Below are 9,492 nucleotides of genomic sequence, written 5' to 3'. Positions count from 1 at the left end.
CTTACTGTTGAACCGACTTTGCATTCCTGGAATAAACTCCATTGGTTATGGAATGTTATTTTCCTGATGTGGTGCTGAATTCTATTTGCTAATACTTTCCTTACACTGTTGCATCAATATTTATAAGTGATACTGGCCTGTGGTTTTCTTTTTTTGTGCTGTCTCTTAAGATTGAGGTTTCAGTGTTAGATTTGTATCATTAAAAGAACGCGCGTGTTCTCCTCCATTTTCAGTGATCTGGAACAGTTTATGAAATGTTGGAACTATTTGGTCTTTGAAAATTTGGTAGAACTTCCCTGTGAAACCATCTGGGCCTGGTGCTTTTCTTGTGGGGAAGTTCCCTGACAACCTTCTCAATTTCTGCTCCGGAAATTATTCTACTTGTCTTTTACCACTGGTTAGGGCAAGTTTGGTAATAGGCATTTCTCTAGGAATTTAACTCTTTTATCAAGTGTGTCGGTTTCCTAGGACTTCTGTAACAAAGGACCACAAACTGGGTGGCTTAAAACAACAGGAACTTATTGTCACATTTCTGGAGGCTGGAAGTTTCTGGAAGTCAGCAGGGCATGCCCGTCTGAAACTTTTAGGGGGATCTTCCCTTGCCTCTTCCAGCTCCTGGTGGTTTTCTGGCAATCCTTGGTGCTCCTTGGCTTCTGGCTGCACCACTCCTATCCCTGCCTCCATCGTTACATGGTCTTCCTTCTACGTGTGAGTCTGTGTCCAAAGTTCCCTCTTCTTATAAGGACACCAGTCATATTGGATTAGGGGCTCACCCTACTCCAATGACTTAGAGTTAGTTAGGGTGACCTCACCATAACTAATTACATCAGCAACAACTCTCTTTCAAAGTAAGGTCACATTCCTAGCTAGGCACTGGGGGTTAGGACTTCAACGTGTCTTTTGTTTTTAACAGGGGACACAATTTAACATGTAACATCGAGTTTTTCAAATTTATTTGCATAGATGTCTTTGAACTAGTACCATGGTTTTAAACATTTCTTGTGCTCCAATGGTTATTTTCTTCTTGTCACTTCTTATTTTGTGTATTTGAAGTTTCTTTTTTTTTTTTTTTTATGATCAGGTTAGTTAGCAGTTTGCCTATTTTGTTAATTTAAAAAATTAGAATTTTGATTTATTAATCAGATCAAATGCTTTTCTCCTTTCTACCTCATTAATTTCTACTTTTATCTTTATTATTTCATTCCTTGAGCTTTCTTTTGGTTTATTCTGTGGTTCTTTTTCTAGTTATTTGAGCTGGGAATTTTATTTCTTTTTTCATTCTTTCATGTTTATTGATAAAAGTGTTCAGAGTTATGAATTTTCCTTTGATTATGGCTTTAAATCTATCCCACAGGGCCTGATATGTAGTATTTTCACTATCATTATTTTTAAAATAGAGGAAGTAATTTCAGTTTGTATTTCCATTTCACCCAAGAATCGTTTCATGGATTAAAAAAAATATTTCCTGGTGGAAGGGCCTTTTTGTTTTTTATTTTGTTAGCACTTTCTAGTTTTATTGTATTGTGATCAGCGACTGTTGATGGCAGTATTTCTCCTTTATGGAATGTACTGATTCTCTGTGAGCTGATCCACAATCGATGTTTGTGAATGTGCCATGAGTGCTTGAGAAGGAGCATTTGGTGTTGTCCAGGCTCGGAGGTGTGTGTGTGTGTGTGTGTATGTGTAAGTATTAGCTGTCTCCACAAGCTCTGCCTGTTGGTCGTGTGTGTAGGTCTTCCCTATCCTGACGTGGCAGCGTGGAGGTGTGTCCCTCAGACCGCCCTTCTGGAAGGAATCTGTGGCTCGCCTGTGAGGAGAGCAGTGGGCTGAAGGCCTCCAGCTGCAGCCCCTTGGGACCTGCTGAGTGTTTGAGCCCAGGCCACACTCTCCCTGGGCATCCCCGACAAAGGCATGCCAGGTGGGGTACTGGGGCCTGGCCGGTTTTGCCCCATGGGGGGCCCGTCTGGTGTGCAGGCTTGGCTTCAAAACTCCCCACGGCTTGCTGGAGACCGTATCCGTGTGCGTCTCTCCGTCTGAGGCTCTTCCTGTCCCATCCTGCGTCCTCACCTGTATCTTTAACAGGCGCCACCCCTAATAACCCTTCTGACCTGTCTCCTGTCTGCTCCGTGGGGGACCTGAGCGGACCCACCCTCCTTCCGTTCCCGTTCATGCCATCTGTCTCGTTCTGAGTCTCCTGTTAACGTGGGCTGCTCTGACTCCTTGTGCTCCCTGAGTTTCTGCTTCATGAAGGTAGCTGCTGTGTTCTTTGTTGCATATCTGTTTTATTTTTATTGTGAATTGTGTCTTTTTGTCTTAAAAAGTCCTTCTCTGTCATTTTAGTGCATTTTTCTTGAATTCTACTTATCTTGTGTCAGGATCTCCACCTACGTGCTTGGTGAGCCTCTAACTGCATCAATCCCTTTGAGGTTAGAGTTTGAAGCACTGGCTTTCTGGTGTGCGTCTGCATAGCGTGCGGTTGGCTGATGCTCGTGAGGCAGGTTGAGATCTTTTCTTCTCATAGGTGAGTCCAGCCCACGGACGTCTGTTAATCTGACGCCCACGTTTGGTGTCAGCTGTTGCAGTGTCTCATGATCACGTGCGTGTCGTGACATTTGCTGTGTGATGTTGCTCTTTGCTCTTTTCTTCTTGTGGTTTTTGTAAGGGTTTGTGTTTTTATTCTCCTGGTTACCTCTGCACTTGTACTTTTTAAACGCTCTTACTTTCCTGTTTTCTTATTTAAAACAGAAAGGAAAGTTTGTGAGTTTCCCATGGTAACACCCCCCACCTAAGGCCCTGGGCAGCAGCTGACGGGCTTGTTCTGTTTTTCTCTTTCCCTCTTTCTCCTTCTCCTGTTTTTCAGAGTAGCATCATTCCTGTTCTGTCATGACATGTACGTTAGTAAATTAGTTTCCTGCCCTCCTCCTCGACATTAGCCCTTTTGCTGAAGTTGTCCCAGTCATCTTTTGTGTTGGATGAAGTTAATCTTCTAGAAGATTCCTCAGGAAGGGCTTGTGGTTCAGAATTTCCCAAGTTCTTGGATGTCTGAGACTGTTTTCTGTAGCCTTGACACTTGAAGGACCCCTGGGCTGGATATTGATGCATTTTTGTATCTATACTTGTTTATTTGTTCTGAAAGTAAGCACAAGATTTCGGGATTAGAGGAAGACCGGATTATTTGTTTACAGACGATCTCAGCATCCATCCCCTGTGACCCGTTCTCCACTCGGGCAACGTGATAAGAGCAAGACGGAACCTGTGGTTGCGAAAGGGAGCTTTGTACCACAGGAGAGGGACCTAAATCATGAATCTTGGAGCTTATAGAGGAACTGCTCTACAGACATCCCCACCATGCCGCGTAAACACGTTCTCTCTGAGAAGAGAGGGGAGGCCCCTGGTTTACAGCCCTTTGGGATATAATGGAATGGCTCTGGCTTTTAAACCATTTTGAAATCTAGAGCAGACGGAAGGAGATTACCCTGGGATCCTCTCTCCTGGGTGATTCGCCACCTTAACCTTCAGGCTCGTCTCCTTCCCAGCATCCTCCAACCCAGGGTTACCCACGGGGATGGGCTCTCAGCATGTAGACTCAGTCTTTGACTTCTGGAACATGATCTTGGACTGTGGTTTTGAATGTCACTCCCGTCTGTCGTTCTGTCTTCATCTGCAGGGGCTCCGGCAACGCCCACCTGATTCCTTCTTGGCGGGTTCCCCACGCCTGCCATTCCTCGGCCCTTTTTACCCGCTTCGTGACTCCTCTTTCTCTGGGTTGCCTTCCTGCCTTTCTTTACTCAAGTCTGCTCTCTCCTGGGCATCTTGAATTCAGTCTTCACTCCTGAGATGATTTTGTCTGTTCCTTCCATTTCTTTTCTCATTTTTACCAATTCTTTTCATTTCTTCTGCTTTTGTCCATTTGTGTTCTTAGATTTCATATTTCTGATTAAAGATGGGTTTGCATATCCCAAAATGCTTTTGTGAGTATATTTAATTCAGTTTGGAGTATTGTCTCACTGTTTTTTAACGCTTATTTTTTTTTTCCCCCAGGAAGGAGCTTTTTATCATCAAGATGTGTTGATTTTCACGTTCTGATTTTTGTAGGAACTTTGAATAGACGTAATCTTTTTCTGTTCATTCTGTGGATGTGGGTGGTTCTCTTCTCTCAGTGTGGCAAAGTCTTGTTTCTTTAGTGGACTTATTTTTGGCAGTGGGCCAGGGAGGGGTGTGTGTCCTCTAAATTTTTGGTTTCTGTTTTTCTAACAGGACCTGAAATTTCCATCTTTTACTCTTTTTTGCCTTTGACACCTAATTTCTAAAGGGCATGCCTCCCTGTTTTTTGCTTTCGGCTTCTCCTGAAGCTTTGCCTTTCAAAGATTCCACTGTAGGTCCCCGTGTCTCCGAGGTCAGTGCTCGGATCTGTCTGGACGCTGGCTCAGCCTGTTTGCACTTCGGGTGGGTGGTCCGTTTCTGTCGGCTGGGCGGCGATTGCCCCCCTCGCCCTTCCCCGCCCTGCTCCCCCCGCTCCCGGGATTATTCGTGGGCAGCGCTGACTCACTGTGGAGTGTGAGAAATTGCCTGCCGGGATTTCTCTTTTCTTTCCTCACTTACAGCTGTGTTGAAGTGGGGGCGTTCCCTGTCTGGTTGTGGGGAGGGACCGGTTTTCTTGGTTCCTCTTTGCTGTTCTGCACGATTCTGGCGGCTGGACCGGGTGGTGCAGACCCAGGCAGCATCCATTCTCTTTGGTTGACCAGAAATCCTCTTAGCGGAGTTTTGCTGAACATTTATTTGTTGTGAGTGGTTTTAAGATCCTTTTCATGTGCTGAAGAATCAGTTGATTTTATTTTCCGTAATTATTCATCTTGCTCGAAAATTTTCTTCTCCTGACTTGTGGGCCCCTCCCTTATTGATTTTCAGAAGGTCTTTACATATTAGAAACATTGGGATATGCCTTGCAGAAAGTTTTCCCAAGTTTCTAGACTGTGTGTGGACTTGGCGGATGGCGCTGACGGCGTGAGCTCTGACTGCAGGGCCTGTTGTCAGGCCTTGACTTTCACCTGGGGACAGAGGAGATGGGAGAACAGGACCTTCACGTGTGGAGGGCAGGACTCAGGGACACTCGGCTCTCTTCCTGGGGAGTCGAGGGGCAGAGCAATGGGAGGGAGAGGGGAGGAGCAGAGAGCCCCCCCCCCCACTGCAGGAACACAGAGGGGAGAAAGTATGAATGTGGGGGTGGAGCGGGGGCGGGCGGGGGGGGCTCCCGCTAGCTCTGCGGTTCTTCAGCTCCCAAAGATGAAAGGAGGGATGGTGACAAATATAACATGGATGTGTAATCTGCACAGCTCTGCAGAGTGTGGGGCCGTTTGCATAAATATTGTTTGCAAAAAGCAATTAGAGGTTCATTTACATGCAGGGAAGTAGTAATTTGCACTTTTTTCAAGAACCATTTCTTTGCTTCTGTACACAAATTCCATGCCTCGCAACTGGGCAACTGGTCTTCTCATAGGAGGCAGGACGGTTTTTTTATTTTCGGTTCTTCTCTTGGTTTCCTGAGATCTAACCTTTTTCTTTTAATAAAAGAAGTGCCGAATCAAGGGCAGAAGTTCACCAAACTTGCGTTCCCTGTCACTCACCTCTTTACCTCCACCCTAGAGCTGGGTGCTCTCCAGTTGGAGACTTTCCACATTCCTTCTGTGCCGCAGAGGTCTAAGGATAGCGAGTGAGTCATCTGGCCCCTGGGTGGGAGAGAGGGCATCCCCGGGGGCTAGGACCCCGCTAAATCCAATGAGACATGCTCAGGGCGCAGATCCCCCACAGTGCAGGGCATGTTGGGCTGCTTTCCCACCTCTCAGCCTGTGTACACCCTGCTCCCTGCCTCTCCTTCCCGGAGAACACCTGCTCCTTCCACTTCTCCCTGAAGGCTTCCCTCCATACTGTACAGACTCTTGTCTTGGCCTCTTAATGATCAGCGCGTAGATGCAGATGAAGCCTTCTCACCTGGGCCGCGATTGGCCACACTCGCACCCCCACCCACTTGGGTCAGGGGGTGGTGGAGAAGGGTCTGCCTAGACCAGGACCAATGGCTGCGGGGTCTTGGTTTAAGGAGACATGGCATGTCCTGGTGTCTGGTGACCCTGGGGGGTGTGGAGCACCCCTGCCCAGCCCAGACCAAAGTACCCCAACCAGGCGTGGCCTGCCCTCCCCTGCTCTTCCTGAATACTGAGTGAGGTTAAGTCTCAGCCAAAGCTTTAGCTTTCCCCGTGTAAGAGAAAAAAATTTTCACTGAACGCTGTTAAAAATGGTAAGGAAGACTTTATTCAAGATATTGCGATGGGGGAGAGAGACTGGGCTCAACTCTGAATTCACAGGACGAGTGGCATTTATGGCCAGCCGGCAGGGTGAGGGAATGCATGGAAGTCCCCAGGAGGAACTTGCTGAGGGTCAGGGGTGGAGGAAGAGGAGCTTGTCTGGATGTCAAGGGTGGGGGTTCTTGAGAAACCAGCCCAGCAGGATTCTTTCCTGACACTGGACTCGGCAGGCCTAGGATGAGGCTTTTTCAAAAGGAGGGCTGGTGGAAACCTGACTGAAGTTTGCTCAAGGAGGGGTCCTTGTCACCCCCAAGGATTGTGGCAAACAAATGCAGTAGGTGCCCTCATGGGGAGACGCCACCTCAAAGGTAAGCTCACAGTAAGGCGTCACCCAGTTTCCGAGGGAAGTCCCCAGCGTGAGAGATGAGAAACTCCACGAAGGCAAAGGAGCAGTGGAGAGAACCCGAAGCAGGTGCAATTGGTGTCCCCAGAGAGAATGGGGACAGCTAGGTGACTCAGAGAAACAATGAGAGGCCTAGAAATGTAAAACAAATCATCAAGAACAAACCAAAAATGTCTCCAGAGGTGGGCTGAGTGGTAACGGCCGTGCCGTGGGACAGGCGGCGAGCCTGGAGACGGTGCCAAGGGACTGTCCTGGGATGTGGCACAAAGGGGCAGAGTCGGGAAGCCCGAGGAGAAACAGAGTTGTGGAGGACAGATCTAGAAGTCCCTGTGTCTGTCTACTAGGATTCCAGGAGGCGATGGTAAGGGGAAAACAGAGGCGGCAACAGTAAAGGCAGTTTTTATGGACTTTTCTGGAGGTAAATGCAGGCGTCAGCCTCACTGAAAGAGCCCGCTGGGTGCCAAGCAGGATAAATACAAATAAAACCCCAAAACTCGCTCCTTGACACGTCTAAGTGCAATGTGGGTCTTCGACAATGCAGGGAAAATCCCACAGGCTTCCAGAGGTGGAGGTTGGGAGAGGACACTCAGATTATTGAAAAGGAATACGGATCTGACTGACACCTGTTTTCTCAATGAGAGAAGCGACAAGAAAGCAAAGTGTTCCCAGTTCTAAGGTGAAATCCTCAGACAACTGTTATTTAAGTGTGAATAGAAAGTAAAGACATTTAGCTCCCACCATCCACTGACTCTCTGAAAGAATTACTAGAAGACGTGCTCTAGGAGGAAGAAAAGGGGACCCAGGGGCTGCTGGTGGGGGTTATTGTTATTATTATTGTTCAGGCACTCTGCTAAGTGCTGGACGGGGGTTATCTAGTTTAACCTTCCTGGCAATGCTGTGGGTCAGGCCCTGCTACTCACACTTCACGGGTGAGGATGGAGGAACAAAAATGTGAAAGTCAGAGATGTGTCGACTTTAAAATCATGTAACAACCTGGAACTAAAATTCCGTGTGGGAGCAACGTGGGAGGCTTGAGGGAGATGTGAGGAGTGGAGAAAAGGAAAATTACGTGATGAGCCTTGCTGTGTTCAGAGGGGGTCTAGACCCTGACTGATTCCCGACACTGTCAGAAAAATATAAGCTTAAGTCTGTGTTTTCTAAATCTATAGGCAATCAAGAGAAGATTGGAAATAGAATGTAAATATTTCAAAGCTGGTTGAGGAAAAAATGGAATAAGACAAACCTTTTCTCTAAAATATGATGGGAAAGGGGAAAAACAAACTAGTAAAATAGAAAATATAAAGTAAGATTTTATTTTATCAGAAATCACAATAAATGTCAATGGGCTAAACAAATGTGCTAAAAGATAGACCCTCTTAGACTGAATAGAAACAAGTAGCAAATTCTAACTAAAATATTGCTCACAAAAAGCATACTTAAAGTAACTGGGAAGTTAAAAACTAAAAGGCTGAAAAATATCTATCAAAATGGCAACAAAATGTCAGCAGTCCTAGCAATATGTACATCATACAAAATAAAATTCAAGGTAAAATATTTAAAAGAGACAAGGGGGAGTATTTCAAATTGGCAAAAAAGAACAACTTATAAAGAACACATGAGAGTCATAAATTGAAATATAATGAAAAAATATATAAAGAGAAATTTATAAATCCATAATCGTGGTAGGAAATCTCCCCCGGAAATCAGAGAATCAAATAGACTATAAATAAGTCTATATAAGATTTGAGTAATACAATTAAAGTTTGATCTAATAGACATATAGGAATACATACTCAGCAAATAGAACATATGTTTTCTAACACAGTGAGAACATTAAAAAAACTGATTGTGTACTAAGTGACAAAGGGAATTTCAACAAGTTAAAAATTAATATTGTACAAGCCAAGCTCAGTAATCAGAAATCAACAGCAATAAAATCAGAAATAAACAGCGAAACGAAAGTCCTTCAAAATGTATGCAGCTAGAAACACACTGCTAATTATTTTAGCAGCTGTTAAAGAGAACGTAAAAGTGGAAACTGTAAACTATTTGTAACTGAATGACTATGAGAACATTTCATGTCAAAACCTACAGGGTGCGGCCAAAGTGTTACCAAGAGGAAAATGCATAGACTTAAAATTCATTTATGAACATTGAAAATTGATAGATTAAGATTCTTAATTGAAGAAGCTAGAAAAAGAACAAAATAAGCTCTGAGAAATAATGTGTTAATCATAAGGGCAGCCATGGAGTCAAAAAAAAGGAGAGAGACCCAGAGGCTGGTGTTGGCCGTACACTTCCCAGCAAAGTTGAGGGAGAGGGAGCCCCTCCTCTCCCACTTTGGGCCTCAGATGCTTCTAATCACCTGGGAAGATGGATGCTATTGGGGTCTGCAGGCACCAGCTCCTTTTAGCATGAACTCATTATGCAAATGATCTCACTCGCCATCTGATTCCATGCTCTCCAAGATGCTTTCTTTTTTTTTTTTAATAATTTTATTTATTTATTTTTTTCCCACAAAGCCCCAGTAGATAATTGTATGTCATAGCTGCACATCCTTCTAGTTGCTGTATGTGGGACGCGGCCTCAGCATGGCCGGAGAAGCCGTGCATTGGTGCACGCCCGGGATCCGAACTCGGGCCGCCAGCAGCGGAGCGTGCACACTTAACCGCTAAGCCACGGGGCCGGCCCTCCAAGATGCTTTCTGATGATGCCTTCCCAGGTAGGACAGGTGACCGAGCAAATGCACTTCTCATATGGGTGCCTGGTGTTCTAGCCTGCTGAGAGTCA

Source organism: Diceros bicornis, chromosome 24 (genome assembly GCF_020826845.1).
Source record: "Diceros bicornis minor isolate mBicDic1 chromosome 24, mDicBic1.mat.cur, whole genome shotgun sequence".
NCBI classification, from domain to species: Eukaryota; Metazoa; Chordata; class Mammalia; order Perissodactyla; family Rhinocerotidae; genus Diceros; species Diceros bicornis.
This window is presented reverse-complemented; position numbering follows the sequence as displayed.